This window comes from Anomaloglossus baeobatrachus, chromosome 10, assembly GCF_048569485.1.
Source record: "Anomaloglossus baeobatrachus isolate aAnoBae1 chromosome 10, aAnoBae1.hap1, whole genome shotgun sequence".
Classification (NCBI taxonomy): domain Eukaryota; kingdom Metazoa; phylum Chordata; class Amphibia; order Anura; family Aromobatidae; genus Anomaloglossus; species Anomaloglossus baeobatrachus.
In genome coordinates, this window is record NC_134362.1 from 41,240,940 (window position 1) to 41,256,533 (window position 15,594).

At 55.1% G+C, this 15,594-nt stretch overlaps 1 protein-coding gene across 1 annotated transcript in view; it reads left to right on the forward strand.

Annotated features, from left to right (window-relative positions):
• The window catches only part of LOC142254963 (tesmin-like), a 115,912-nt gene that overhangs the window by 18,583 nt on the left and 81,735 nt on the right, over positions 1-15,594 (forward strand). The gene's annotated exons all lie outside the window — the stretch shown is intronic.

The following is a 15,594-nucleotide window of genomic DNA, read 5'->3' on the forward strand; positions in this document are numbered from 1 at the left end:
GGGTAAGGGCGGGACGGCCGACCTGACGTCGGATGTGAGGGCCGGACCATCCTGCATGTTTCCTCCCCCCTCACTGATCACTGTGGGGACCCCAGATTCCCGCACTTTCCTGGCGCCGCCCATGGCTCCACTCCTCCCCTGAGAGCTCCGGCAGCCATTTTTTGGCATTCTGCCGGTGGAGGATTCTCAGTGAAGAGCTCTGCAGCTCCGGGGGACCTAAGGCAGGGAATCTGGAGGACACACACTCCGCTTTTTAGCGGTCGGTAAGCCACACCGGTCACCCGGTGCTGGTCCCCCTAGGGTGCCGGAATAGATACGTATTTATATATATACTAGAAGGTGGCCCGATTCTACGCATCGGGTATTCTAGAATTTACGTATTGTGTAGTTCATGTATGATTTTTGTTATATATATAGATGTTGTTGTGTGTAGTTACCAAGTGTTTGTGTAGGGCGCTGTACATGTTCTGAGTGTCGCGGGGGGTGAGAGCGGTGTTGTATGTGTGTTGCGTGTGTTGCGTTGTTTGTGGAGCGCTGTGTGTCTGTAGCGTTGTGTGTGTGTTGTGCGGTTTGTGTGGGTGTGGTGTGTTTTGGGGGGAGGTATGTTTTGAGCAATGTGTGTGTTGTGCAGTATGTGCGTATATTTGTGTGTGCAGCGTTGCCTGTGTGTGTGGGTGTCTGTGTAGGGCGTTGTTTGTGATTCCTAGTGTGTGTGTGTTGTGCAGTGCGCGTGTGTGTGTGTGTGTTGGGGGGAGGTGTGCACCTCCCATCGTGCTCCATCCCCCATGCTGCGCACCCCCCATCGTGCTGCATCCCCCATGCTGCGCACTCCCAAACGTGCTCCATCCGCCATGCTGCGCACTCCCAAACGTGGTCCATCCGCCATGCTGCGCACTCCCAAACGTGCTCCATCCGCCATACTGCGCACTCCCCATCGTGCTGCATCCCCCATGCTGCGCACTCTCAAACGTGCTCCATCCGCCATGCTGCGCACTCCCCATCGTGCTCTATCCGCCATGCTGCACACTCCCAAACGTGCTCCATCCGCCATGCTGCGCACTCCCAAACGTGCTCCATCCGCCATGCTGCGCACCCCCTATCATGCTCCATCCGCCATGCTGCGCACTCCCAAACGTGCTCCACCCGCCATGCTGCGCACTCCCAAACGTGCTCCATCCGCCATGCTGCGCACTCCCAAACGTGCTCCATCCGCCATGCTGCGCACTCCCAAACGTGGTCCATCCGCCATGCTGCGCACTCCCAAACGTGCTCCATCCGCCATGCTGCGCACTCCCAAACGTGCTCCATCCGCCATACTGCGCACTCCCCATCGTGCACCATCCGGCATGCTGCGCACTCCCAAACGTGCTCCATCCGCCATGCTGCGCACTCCCAAACGTGCTCCATCCGCCATGCTGCGCACTCCCAAACGTGCTCCATCCGCCATGCTGCGCACTCCCAAACGTGCTCCATCCGCCATGCTGCGCGCTCCCAAACGTGGTCCATCCGCCATGCTGCGCACTCCCAAACGTGCTCCATCCGCCATGCTGCGCACTCCGAAACGTGCTCCATCCGCCATACTGCGCACTCCCAAACGTGCTCCATCCGCCATACTGCGCACTCCCCATCGTGCACCATCCGGCATGCTGCGCACTCCCAAACATGCTCCATCCGTCATGCTGCGCACTCCCAAACGTGCTCCATCCGTCATGCTGCGCACTCCCAAACGTGCTCCATCCGCCATGCTGCGCACTCCCAAACGTGCTCCATCCGCCATGCTGCGCACCCCCCATCATGCTCCATCCGCTTAGGAGTGCGCAGCATGCCGGATGGTGCACGATGGGGAGTGCGCAGTATGGCGGATGGAGCACGTTTGGGAGTGCGCAGCATGGCGGATGGAGCACGTTTGGGAGTGCGCAGCATGGCGGATGGACCACGTTTGGGAGTGCGCAGCATGGCGGATGGACCACGTTTGGGAGTGCGCAGCATGGCGGATGGACCACGTTTGGGGAGTGCGCAGCATGGCGGATGGACCACGTTTGGGAGTGCGCAGCATGGCGGATGGACCACGTTTGGGAGTGCGCAGCATGGCGGATGGACCACGTTTGGGAGTGCGCAGCATGGCGGATGGACCACGTTTGGGAGTGCGCAGCATGGGGGATGCAGCACGATGGGGAGTGCGCAGTATGGCGGATGGAGCACGTTTGCTCAGCCTCTCTCCTTCCAGCCTCCCTGAGCATCAGCCCCCCCCTCCCAGCCTTCCCCAAGATCAGCCTCTCTGCTCCCAGCCTCCTCCAGCACGCCGTGCTCCTCTGCCGACACTCACCCACACCCGATCGCATCCACTCACCCACACAACCGATCGCATCCACTCACCCACACAACCGATCGCATCCACTCACACACACAACCGATCGCATCCACTCACACACACAACCGATCGCATCCACTCACACACACACCCGATCGCATACACTCACACACACACCCGATCGCATACACTCACACACACCCGATCGCATACACTCACACACACCCGATCGCATACACTCACACACACAGACACTGACGATATTGCACATACGCGCTGATACTCACAACATCCGGGGATATCACATGCTTCTGGCCATGTGATCCTCCCGGCAGGTCCTGGAAGCTCACAACAGCACAGTATCGCTGCCGAGAAGCAAGCGATATCCCAGGATGTTGTGAGTATGTGGATGCGATGTGATGTGTGTATGTGAGTGAGTGTGATCTGATTTGTGTGTGTGTGTGTGCTGTTATGTTATGCATGTTCTGCAGCTGCAGTACCTTGATGTGTGGATGCGATGTGATGTGTGTGTGAGTGTGAGCCGGTGTACACTGGTAACTATGATGCACATCGGGTAACTAAGGGACCTTAGTTACCCGATGTGTATAATGGTTACCAGCTTTCACGGCCTCCGTTAAGATCCCAGCATCGCAAGGTTATGTGTGGCGCTGCCGGGATCCTGACGGAGCCGGTGTAGAAGCAAGCGATATCCCAGCATGTTGTGAGTGTGTGGATGTGATGTGTGAGAGTGAGTGTGATCTGATGTGTGTGTGTACTCACCTGGGAATCGGAGCCCCGTGTCAGTTGGGCCACAGCGAGCGTGCATTGCGTGAGGGGGCGGGGCCTGCAGAGAGCCGGGGCGAGAGGCCAATCCGTGTGGGGGGGCGGGGCCATGGCGAGCCCAGCGGCCAATCAGCTTTGTGTCACCGTAAGGACACAATTTCGGAGCATGACAGACAGACAGACAGACAGATAGACAGACAGATAGACAGACAGACAGACAGAATAAGGCAATTATATATATAGATATATATTTCTGTTCGGTCGGGCTGTATACCCTTTTTTTGCCCATATACCCTCAGTGATCATTCTCCTAGGAGACAACAGCATGTCGTCCACAAGGAGCAAAGCTGTTAAGGCACAGGGTTTTTTTGCGGCCTGTACCTCTTGTGGGGCTATGTTACCTGCGGGTTCCACCTACCCTCACTGTGAGCAATGCTCGACCCCTGCTTCGCTTGCTCAGCCGGAGCCTCGGTCACTAGTGGGCCCCTCGGCTCATGTAGACCCCCCTGCTCCCCCTGTCCAGGCGGCAGGGACAGAGTTTGCCTCTTTTGCTGAGAAACTCTCTGAGTCACTTTCACAATCCATGGCTCAGTCTATGGACAAGTGGTCTGCCAAGCTGCTAGAAGCTTTGCAGTCCAGACCGGTCCTTACACAGGCCCCGGCCCCTGTTGAATCGTCGCCTCCAGGCCCCTCTCGGTCCGCGCCGCAGCGCGCTCCCAGGTTGGGCCCTAGGTCTCACGTGGAGGACTCCTGCCCGGACCACAGTCCTAGACAGGCTAAGCGGGCTCGCTGGGAATCTTCCCCGACTTCTTCACGCTGCTCGGGTTCCCAGCTTGAGGACTCTCTGGAGGACGAGGCGGACGTCGCCCTTAACCTTGATACACCTGAAGGGGACGCCTTAGTGAATGATCTTATCTCGTCCATCAATCAGGTGTTGGATCTCTCTCCCCCGCCTCCTACTGTAGAGGAGTCGGCGTCTCAGCAGGAGAAACACCAGTTTAGGTTCCCCAAACGTACACGTAGTGCGTTTTTCGATCACTCTAACTTCAGAGATGCTGTCCAGAAGCCCAGAACGGTTCCGGACAAGCGCTTTACTAAGCGCCTCACTGACACGCGTTACCCCTTCCCCTCCGAGGTCGTTAAGCGTTGGGCTCAGTGTCCCAAGGTGGATCCTCCAGTCTCTAGATTGGCGGCTAGATCTGTGGTATCGGTTGCAGATGGCTCATCGCTAAAGGATGCCACTGACCGGCAGATAGAGCTTCTGGTGAAGTCCATCTATGAGGCCACGGGCGCGTCTTTTGCCCCGGCTTTTGCAGCCGTGTGGGCACTCCAAGCTATCTCGGCTTGTCTGGCTGAGATTAATGCTGTCACACGTAATTCTGCTCCGCAAGTTGCGTCTTTGACTTCTCAAGCGTCAGCTTTTTCTTCCTACGCCATGAACGCAGTCCTAGACTCTGCTGGCCATACAGCTGTGGCATCCGCTAACTCTGTGGCAGTCCGCAGGGCCATGTGGCTGCGCGAATGGAAGGCAGACTCGGCCTCCAAGAGGTTCTTAACCGGTTTGCCGTTTTCTGGCGACCGATTGTTTGGCGAACGATTGGATGAGATTATTAAGGAATCCAAGGGAAAGGACTCCTCCTTACCCCAATCCAAACCTAAGAGACCTCAGCAACGAAAAATACAATCGAGGTTTCGGTCCTTTCGTCCCTCCGCCAAGTCCCAATCCTCTTCGTCCAGCAGGCCGGAGAAAGGCCAGAGGAACTCCTATGCGTGGCGGTCCAAGTCAAGCCCCCAAAAGGCCGCAGGAGGCACTGCCTCCAAGGCGGCCTCCTCATGACTCTCGGCATCCCCTAGCCGCATCCTCGGTCGGTGGCAGGCTCTCCCGCTTTGGCGACGCCTGGTGGCCACATGTTCAAGACCGATGGGTGAGAGACATTCTGTCTCACGGTTACAGGATAGAGTTCAGCTCTCGTCCTGCGGCTCGTTTCTTCAGAACCTCTCCGCCCCCCGCTCAGGCCGACGCACTTTTTCAGGCAGTGGACGCTCTGAAGACAGAAGGAGTTGTGATCCCCGTTCCCCTTCAGGAACGTGGTCGCGGCTTTTACTCCAACTTGTTCGTGGTGCCAAAAAAGGATGGATCATTCCGTCCCGTTCTGGACCTCAAACTACTCAACAGACATGTGAGAACCAGACGGTTTCGGATGGAATCTCTCCGCTCGGTCATCGCCTCGATGTCACAAGGAGACTTCCTAGCATCGATCGACATCAAGGATGCTTATCTCCACGTGCCGATCGCACCCGAGCATCAACGCTTCTTGCGTTTCGCCATCGGGGACGAACACCTTCAGTTCGTGGCATTGCCTTTCGGCCTGGCGACAGCCCCATGGGTTTTCACCAAAGTCATGGCATTCGTTGTGGCGGTCCTACACTCTCAGAGCCACTCGGTGATTCCCTACTTAGACGATCTCCTAGTCAGGGCCCCTTCTCGGGTGGCGTGTCAACACAGCCTTACCGTCGCTCTGGCGACTCTCCAGCAGTTCGGGTGGATCATCAACTTCCCGAAATCCAAGTTGACACCGACCCAATCACTGACTTACCTCGGGATGGAGTTTCATACACTGTCAGCGGTAGTCAAGCTACCACGGGACAAACAGCTTTCTCTGCAGGCAGGGGTGCAATCTCTTCTTCGGGGTCAGTCACACCCCTTAAGGCGCCTCATGCACTTCCTGGGGAAGATGGTGGCAGCGATGGAGGCAGTGCCGTTTGCGCAATTCCATCTGCGGCCACTCCAATGGGACATTCTCCGCAAATGGGACAGGAGGTCGGCTTCCCTCGACAGGAAAGTCTCTCTTTCCCTTGCAACCAAGACGTCTCTTCAGTGGTGGCTCCTTCCCAATTCTCTATCGCAGGGAAAATCCTTCCTACCCCCAACCTGGGCTGTGGTTACCACGGACGCGAGCCTGTCAGGGTGGGGAGCGGTTTTTCTCCACCACAGGGCTCAGGGAACCTGGACTCCGATAGAGTCTTCCCTTCAGATCAATGTTCTGGAGATAAGGGCAGTGTATCTAGCCCTATTGGCTTTCCATTGGTGGCTGGAGGGCAGGCAGATCCGTATCCAGTCGGACAACGCCACTGCCGTCGCATACATCAACCACCAAGGCGGCACTCGCAGTCGTCAAGCCTTCCAGGAAGTCCGGCAGATTCTGCAGTGGGTGGAAGCCACAGCCTCCACCATCTCCGCAGTTCACATCCCGGGCGTAGAAAACTGGGAAGCAGATTTTCTCAGTCGTCAGGGCATGGATGCGGGGGAATGGTCTCTACACCCAGAAGTGTTTCGAGAGATCTGTCGCCGCTGGGGAACACTGGATGTCGATCTCATGGCGTTACAGCACAACAACAAAGTCCCGACATTCATGGCTCGGTCTCTGGATCACAGAGCTCCGGCGGCGGATGCGTTAGTTCAGGATTGGTCGCAGTTTCGACTGCCTTATGTGTTTCCTCCTCTGGCGATGCTGCCCAGAGTGTTACGCAAGATCAGATCCGACTGCCGTCGCGCCATTTTCGTCGCTCCAGATTGGCCGAGGCGGTCGTGGTACCCGGATCTGTGGCATCTCACGGTGGGACAACCGTGGGCGCTTCCAGACCTCCCAGACTTGCTGTCACAAGGCCCGTTTTTCCATCTGAATTCTGTGGCACTCAACCTGACTGTGTGGCCATTGAGTCCTGGCTCCTAGCGTCTTCAGGGTTATCTCAGGATGTCATTGCCACCATGAGACAGGCCAGGAAGCCAACGTCCGCCAAGATCTATTACAGGTCTTAGCAAATCTTCTTATCCTGGTGCTCTGATAACGGTTTTCCTCCATGGCCGTTTGCCTTAGCCACTTTTCTTTCATTCCTTCAATCCGGAATGGACAAGGGTTTGTCACTCGGCTCTCTCAAGGGCCAAGTATCGGCGCTCTCCGTATTTTTTTCAAAAGCGCCTAGCCAGGCTTCCGCAGGTCCGCACGTTCCTGCAGGGAGTTTGCCACATAGTCCCACCTTACAAACGTCCGCTGGAACCCTGGGATCTTAACAGGGTGCTAACGGCTCTTCAGAAACCACCTTTCGAGCCGCTGCGGGATGTCTCTTTATCACGTCTTTCGCAGAAGGTGGCCTTTCTAGTGGCAGTTACATCACTCCGGAGAGTGTCTGAGCTTGCAGCGCTGTCATGCAAAGCCCCCTTCCTGGTGTTTCACCAGGATAAGGTGGTTCTGCGTCCGGTCCCGGATTTTCTCCCTAAGGTGGTATCTCCTTTTCATCTCAATCAAGATATCTCCTTGCCTTCATTTTGCCTTAATCCAATTCACCAATGTGAAAAGGATTTGCACTCTTTGGATCTAGTGAGAGTACTCCGGTTCTACGTGTCTCGCACGGCGCCCCTGCGTCGTTCAGATGCGCTCTTTGTCCTTGTCGCTGTCCAGCGTAAGGCTTCGCAGGCTTCCAAGTCAACCTTGGCTCGGTGGATCAAGGAACCGATTCTCGAAGCCTACCGTTCTTCTGGGCTTCCGCTTCCTTCAGGGCTGAAAGCCCATTCTACCAGAGCTGTGAGTGCGTCCTGGGCATTGCGGCACCGGGCTACGGCTCAGCAGGTGTGTCAGGCAGCTACGTGGTCTAGTCTGCACACCTTCACGAAACACTATCAAGTGCATACCTATGCTTCGGCAGACGCCAGTCTAGGTAGGAGAGTCCTTCAGGCGGCGGTTGCCCACCTGTAAGAGGGGGCCTTTGCGGCTCTTTTTATTGAGGTATTCTTTTACCCACCCAGGGACTGCTTTTGGACGTCCCAATTGTCTGGGTCTCCCAATGGAGCGACAAAGAAGAAGGGAATTTCTTCATCGTTCCTTATGGGAGACCCAGACCATGGGTGTATAGCTTCTGCCTCCGGAGGACACACAAAGTACTACACTAAAAGTGTAGCTCCTCCCTCCGAGCATATACACCCCCTGGATGACAAATCTAACCAGTTCAATGATTTGTGTTCAGGAGGTCACACACACACATGCATTCTCTGATTTTTGATTTTTATGATTTTTGATTTCAAAGATTTGGAAGAAAAGCGGGTCCAGCCTGGACTCCCGGCATGTCCCTTCTCACCCCACTGTGTCAGCGGTGCTGTTAAGGTTGACTTTACAAGGCTGGAGCCTTCACATGCCGCGCTCCTTCACCATCCCCTGAGGCTCTGGCTTGAAGTGGGAGTCATCACGGTTCTCTCTGCTTTGCAGGAGACCGGTCTCCATCCGCAGCCCTGTCAGAATCCTGCCGGACGGAGCGTTTACCCCCCCCCCCAGGGACCTGGCCCTGGCCCTGCGTCTCATAAGCTAAGTATTGAGACGTTATTCAGGGGTCCCGGGTATATTTATTGTGGGGAGAGTGTGTTTTGTCACTTTACTATGATTTCCGGCCGGTTCTCTGGTTTTTTCCTGAGAACCGCGCCGAGGGTGCCTGCTCGTCGGCCGCATAGAAAAATCTAGGCCCCGGCTTCAGATGCGGCCTAGTTTCGTTTCCAGTTCCCCTGCATGTCAGTCATGCAGGGGAGCAGTGCGGCGCCGCCCACCGGCCGTTCAGCAGAGGGGAGGACACTCCTCTCTGAGGAGATGTTTCCCTCCCCTGTATCTCTCCTTGGCCCTCCGGTTCCCGCTCTTGGGCTAAACTCCGCCCCCCCTCCTCATTCCGGCGCCATTTTCTCAGCGTTCACATGCTTATCGGCGCTGGCTGCTGCAGCTACTGCATCTGTCTGGGGGTCCGAGCTGTGGAATCCGGAGAGCACACAAAAACCGGTCTGGTAAGCCACAACCTCTGGTTGTGGGCTTTATTATACGCTCTCAGGGGGTCATTCTAAAGGAGTGTATTTTTACTGTAGAAGTGGGCTCACCACCTCAGCAGCATGGCTGTCACTAGGAGCAACGCTGCAAGGCTATATGCTATATGCACTGCATGTAAGCTCATTCTGCCTGAACCGAGCACATATCCACATTGTGATGCCTGCTCTAACATGGTGGTGCCTCAGCCTGCAGCCTCCTCAGGGGTCCCTCCGGCTGCTCCGGCCCCGGTGGCTGAACCCCCGGCTTGGGTAGCATCGTTTTCTAATGCAATCTCCCAGTCTTTTGCCGACTCCATGGGACAGCTGTCTCGGACTCTGCTGACCATGCATCAGCCCCCTTCTCAGGGAGCCTCTGCTGCTCCGACTTGCTCTGCAGAGCTAACAGAGCATGTTTTAGGACCCCGTCCTCCTAAACGGAGACGCAGGGATTCTTCTCCTTCCTCGTCCCACGGCTCTGATTCACGAGCTGAATTGCAGGGCGAGGAGGATACTTTTACTGTGGGCTCAGATGCTACCTCTATGTACCCCATTGATCTATCTGAGGGTGATGCGGATGTTAGTGATTTGATTGCATCCATTAACTCCGTTCTGAACCTCAATCCACCAGTGTCAGAGGAACAAGCCTCTCTGGTAGAAAGACACCAGTTTACCTCACCTAAGAGAGCAAGGAGTATGTTTTTCAACCACTCCAGTTTTCAGGCCACTGTGACTAAGCCCAGGGCCTGTCCTGACAAACGCTTTCCAAAGCGTAGTTCTGATGACCGTTTTCCCTTTCCACCAGAGGTGGTCAAGGAGTGGGCTCATTCACCTAAGGTAGACCCTCCAGTGTCTAGAATCTCAGCCCGGACAGTTGTTTCTGTGGCGGATGGCACCTCACTTAAAGATCCCACTGACCGCCAGGTTGACCTGCTGGCCAAATCTGTGTATGAAGCGGCAGGGGCCTCGTTCTCCCCGTCTTTTGCAGCAGTGTGGGCTCTTAAGGCCGTCTCTGCTTCTCTGGCGGAGATGCATTCCCTCACCAGAGACTCTTTGCCCGAAATGGTGGCCTTAACTTCCCAGGCTTTGGCTTTTTCATCCTATGCCATGTCTGCCGTTCTGGAGGCTTCTCACCGCACGGCGGTGGCTTCCGCTAATTCCCTCGCGATCCGAAGGATCTTGTGGCTTCGAGAGTGGAAAGCAGATGCTTCTTCCAAGAAGTACCTTGCTGGGCTCCCTTTTGCTGGGTCCCGGCTGTTCGGTGAACAACTGGATGAAATTATTAAGGAAGCTACTGGCGGGAAGAGTACTTCCTTGCCACAAACTAAAACCAGGAAACCTGTCCAGGGCAGGAACCAGTCGAGGTTTCGTTCCTTTCGTTCCTCTAACTGGTCATCCTCTAAGCCCTCAGCCTCGTCCACTAACTCAGCCAAGGATCGTAAACCCAGCTGGCGCACGAAGCCGCGTCCTCAGAAGAACGGAGGAGCCGCTGCCATTAAGGCAGCCTCCTCTTGACTATTTGGCCGCGCCAGCAACGTCCTTAGTCGGTGGCAGGCTCTCCCACTTTGGCGACGTGTGGTTTCAACACGTCTCAGATCAGTGGGTGCGGGATATCATCTCCCACGGCTACAGGATAGAATTTTCTTCCAGCCCGCCAAACAGATTTTTTCTGTCCACTCCCCCCTGCTCCAAGGCCGCCGCCTTCTCTCAGGCCGTGGCATCCCTGCAGGCCAACGGAGTAATCGTACCGGTTCCCGCCCGGGAACGGTTCAGAGGGTTCTACTCAAATCTATTCCTAGTCCCCAAGAAGGACGGTTCCTTCCGGCCCATCCTGGATCTCAAGCTTCTCAACAAGCATGTTCAGGTGCGGCACTTTCGCATGGAATCTCTGCGTTCAGTCATTGCCTCAATGACCCAAGGAGATTTTCTAGCATCCATCGACATCAGAGATGCCTATTTGCATGTGCCAATTGCAGTTTCGCACCAGCGTTGGCTACGTTTTGCAATCGGAGAGGAACATTTCCAATTCGTGGCTCTCCCCTTCGGGCTAGCCACGGCCCCTCGAGTATTCACCAAGGTCATGGCAGCAGTGGTTGCGGTTCTGCACCTACAGGGGTTGACAGTGATTCCTTACCTGGACGACCTTCTAGTCAAGGCTTCATCCAGTGCAGACTGTCAGCGGAGTGTCTCGCTCACTCTCGCCACACTTGATCAATTCGGGTGGCTTGTCAATCTGCCCAAGTCCACTCTGACCCCGACACAGAAACTCACGTACCTAGGGATGCAATTCGAGACTCTGCCGGCACTTGTGAGGCTGCCCTTAGTCAAATAGCAGTCCCTTCATTTGGCGGTTCGCTCTCTGTTGAGGCCCCTCCGTCATTCCATCAGGCACCTTATGCAGGTGCTGGGTCAGATGGTGGCGTCAATGGAAGCGGTTCCCTTTGCCCAGTTCCATCTGCGTCCTCTGCAGCTGGACATTCTCCGCTGTTGGGACAAGCGGACCTCTTCCTTGCACAGGCTAGTGGCTCTGTCGCCACAGACCAGGAGCTCTCTTCAGTGGTGGCTTCAGCCCCTCTCTCTGTCCCAGGGACGCTCCTTTCTGATCCCGTCCTGGGTGATTCTCACCACGGATGCCAGTCTATCCGGCTGGGGAGCAGTATTTCTCCACCACCGAGCACAGGGCACTTGGACTCCGTCCGAATCAGCCCTCTCGATCAATGTGCTGGAAATCAGAGCTGTGCTCCTAGCTCTCGTAGCCTTTCACCACCTGTTGGCGGGCAAGCACATTCGAGTCCAGTCAGACAACGCGACAGCGGTTGCCTACATCAATCACCAGGGCGGGACTCGCAGCCGCCTGGCAATGTTGGAGGTTCAACGCATCCTTCAGTGGACGGAGGACTCCAAGTCCACCATATCCGCAGTCCACATCCCAGGCGTAGAAAACTGGGAGGCAGACTATCTCAGCCGTCAAACCGTAGACAACGGCGAGTGGGCCCTGCATCCGGCAGTATTCCGGTCAATCTGCCGCAAGTGGGGCACTCCGGAAGTGGACCTAATGGCATCCCGGCACAACAACAAGGTTCCGGTTTACGTGGCTCGCTCCCACGATCCTCAGGCCTTGGCAGCGGACGCGCTGGTTCAGGATTGGTCCCAGTTCCGTCTGGCTTACGTGTTTCCCCCTCTAGCTCTCTTGCCCAGGGTCCTGCGCAAGATCAGGATGGAGGGCCGTCGGGTCATAATCATTGCTCCAGACTGGCCCAGGCGAGCTTGGTACCCAGACCTGCTCCGTCTGTCCGTAGAGGTGCCGTGGCATCTCCCGGACCGACCAGACCTTCTTTCTCAAGGTCCGTTTTTCCGCCAGAATTCTGCGGCTCTCAGATTGACGGCGTGGCTCTTGAGTCCTGGATCCTGACAGCTTCCGGCATTCCTTCTGAAGTCATCTCCACTATGACTCAGGCTCGGAAGTCTTCCTCGGCCAAGATTTACCACAGGACTTGGAGGATTTTCCTGTCCTGGTGTCATCCTCCGGCCATGCTCCTTGGCCTTTTTCCTTGCCGACCATCCTGTCTTTTCTACAGTCAGGTCTGCATCTAGAACTATCCTTCAATTCCCTCAAGGGACAGGTCTCGGCGCTGTCAGTGTTGTTCCAGCGGCGTATCGCCCGACTGGCCCAGGTGCGCACCTTCATGCAGGGCGCATCTCACATCATTCCCCCATACCGGCGGCCTTTGGATCCCTGGGACCTTAATCTGGTCCTCACGGCTTTACAGAAACCCCCATTTGAACCTCTTAAGGAGGTTCCCTTGTTTCGACTTTCACAGAAAGTGGTCTTTCTGGTGGCCATAACTTCTCTCAGGAGAGTCTCTGATTTGGCTGCGCTCTCTTCGGAGTCACCCTTTTTGGTTTTTCACCAAGACAAGGTGGTTCTCCGTCCGACTCCGGACTTTCTCCCTAAGGTGGTGTCTCCTTTCCACCTTAACCAGGACATTTCATTGCCTTCCCTTTGTCCGGCCCCTGTGCATCGCTTTGAGAAAGCGCTGCATACTCAGGATCTGGTGCGGGCGCTCCGGATCTATGTGTCTCGCACCGCTGCTCTTAGGCGGTGCACCTCTCTTTTTGTGCTGACAACAGGTCAGCGCAAGGGTCTCTCGGCTTCTAAACCGACCCTAGCTCGTTGGATTAGGTCGGCCATCTCCGATGCCTACCAATGTACTCAGGTGCCTCCCCCGCCGGGGATTAAGGCGCACTCGACCAGAGCTGTCGGTGCCTCTTGGGCTTTCAGGCACCAGGCTACGGCTCAGCAAGTCTGTCAGGCTGCCACTTGGTCTAGTCTGCACACCTTTTCGAAGCACTATCAAGTGCATGCTCATGCTTCGGCAGATGCGAGCTTGGGCAGACGCATCCTTCAGGCGGCTGTCGCCCATTTGTGAAGTTAGGTTTTGCCTACTTCTCAGTTTTCTGTTATTTCCCACCCATGGACTGCTTTGAGACGTCCCATGGTCTGGGTCTCCCATAAGGAACGATGAAGAAAAAGAGAATTTTGTTTACTTACCGTAAATTCTTTTTCTTATAGTTCCGACATGGGAGACCCAGCACCCTCCCTGTTGCCTGTTGGCAGTTTTTGTTCCGTGTGTTTTCACCGGCTGTTGTTGTAGACAGAGGTTCCGGTTATTCCGGGTTTTACTCTATCTCTACTTATGGGTGGATGTCCTCCTTCAGCTTTTGCACTAAACTGGTTAGATTTGTCATCCAGGGGGTGTATATGCTCGGAGGGAGGATCTACACTTTTAGTGTAGTACTTTGTGTGTCCTCCGGAGGCAGAAGCTATACACCCATGGTCTGGGTCTCCCATGTCGGAACTATAAGAAAAAGAATTTACGGTAAGTAAACAAAATTCTCTTTTTTGTTTACTTACCGTAAATTCCTTTTCTTCTAGCTCCTATTGGGAGACCCAGCACCCGCCCCTGTTCCCTTTGGGCTGGTTGTTCTTTTGTGTACACATGTTGTTCATGTTGAATTGTTCTTTTGGTTCATGGTTTTCAGTTCTCCGAACATCCTTCGGATTGAATTTACCCTAGACCAATTTATAAGTTTTCTCCTTCCTGCTTTTGCACCAAAACTGAGGAGCCCGTGATCCACGGGAGGGTGTATAGGCAGAGGGGAGGGGTTACACTTTTTTAAGTGTAATACTTTGTGTGGCCTCCGGAGGCAGAAGCTATACACCCAATTGTCTGGGTCTCCCAATAGGAGCTAGAAGAAAAGGAATTTACGGTAAGTAAACAAAATTCCCTTCTTTTTTAATTAAAGGGGTTGTCTGGGACTTTAACATTGATGACCAATCAATTTTTGGGGGTGTGACACCTGACACTTCTGCCGATCAGCTGTCCCCGGTGCTGCCGCTATCATTTGTAGTCGCTCAGTTGCGGAGCTGCACAGCAGTGGTGGCCGGGTACTGCACATCCCCTATTGATTAGAAAAGGGAGAGGATAAGCAGTATCCAGTCGTGGCCGTTATACAGTAGACAGAGCTGTGCAGTTTCCAAACTGAGAAGTTGTGGACGACGTTGACAGCAGGAACAGCAGATTGGCGGGGGTGCCTGGTGTCGCACCCCCACCGATCAGACATTGATGACCTATCCTAAGGCAGGCTTTGCACACTACGACATCGCAGATGCGATGTCGGTGGGGTCAAATTGAAAGTGACGCACATCCGGCATCGCATGCAACATCGTAGTGTGTAAAGCCTAGATGATACGATTAACGAGCGCAAAAGCGTCGTAATCGTATCATCGGTGTAGCGTCGGTGTAATTCATAATTACGCTGACGTGACGGTCCGATGTTGTTCCTCGCTCCTGCGGCAGCACACATCGCTGTGTGTGAAGCCGCAGGAGCAAGGAACATCTCCTACCGGCGTCACCGCGGCTTCCGTAGGATATGCGGAAGGAAGGAGGTGGGCGGGATGTTTACATCCCGCTCATCTCCGCCCCTCCGCTCCTATTGGCCGCCTGCCGTGTGACGTCGCAGTGACGCCGCACGACCCGCCCCCTTAATAAGGAGGCGGGTCGCCAGCCAGAGCGACGACCCAGGACAGGTGAGTCCATGTGAAGCTGCCGTAGCGATAATGTTCGCTACGGCAGCTATCACAAGGATATCGCTGCTGCGACGGGGGCGGGGACTATCGCGTGCGACATCGCAGCATCGGCTTGCGATGTCGCAACGTGCAAAGTGCCCCTAAGGATAAGTCATGAATGTTAAAGTATTGGATAATCCCTTTAAATGTATGTACTTTTGCTGAGAAGCACATTTGTCATAGGGCTTTGGCATACCCCAGGGCTGTGGGGTACTCAGTCCCGGGCCTTAAATCACAGGGCTATGTCACGGGTACTGGCCGATGCCCGCTTCCGTGACCCTCGGGGTCACTAAAGAAAGGGGAATAATGGAAAAATAAAAATGAAATTTTTTTTTTTTTGTGACGCCGCTTGCGGTATGCGGCTAGGTTAGGGAAGCTGCTGCTGCAAAGTCTCTCACTGCTGGGGCTGGTGGTATTGAGCAGCTTGGATGTTAGGGCCCTCTGCAAGTAGAGCTGAGCCCCAGGGGGAAATGATGGTGGTTGTAGTATGGTGAAAGTTGGTAAAAGAGGTGCAGGAAGAATTCAGACAACACA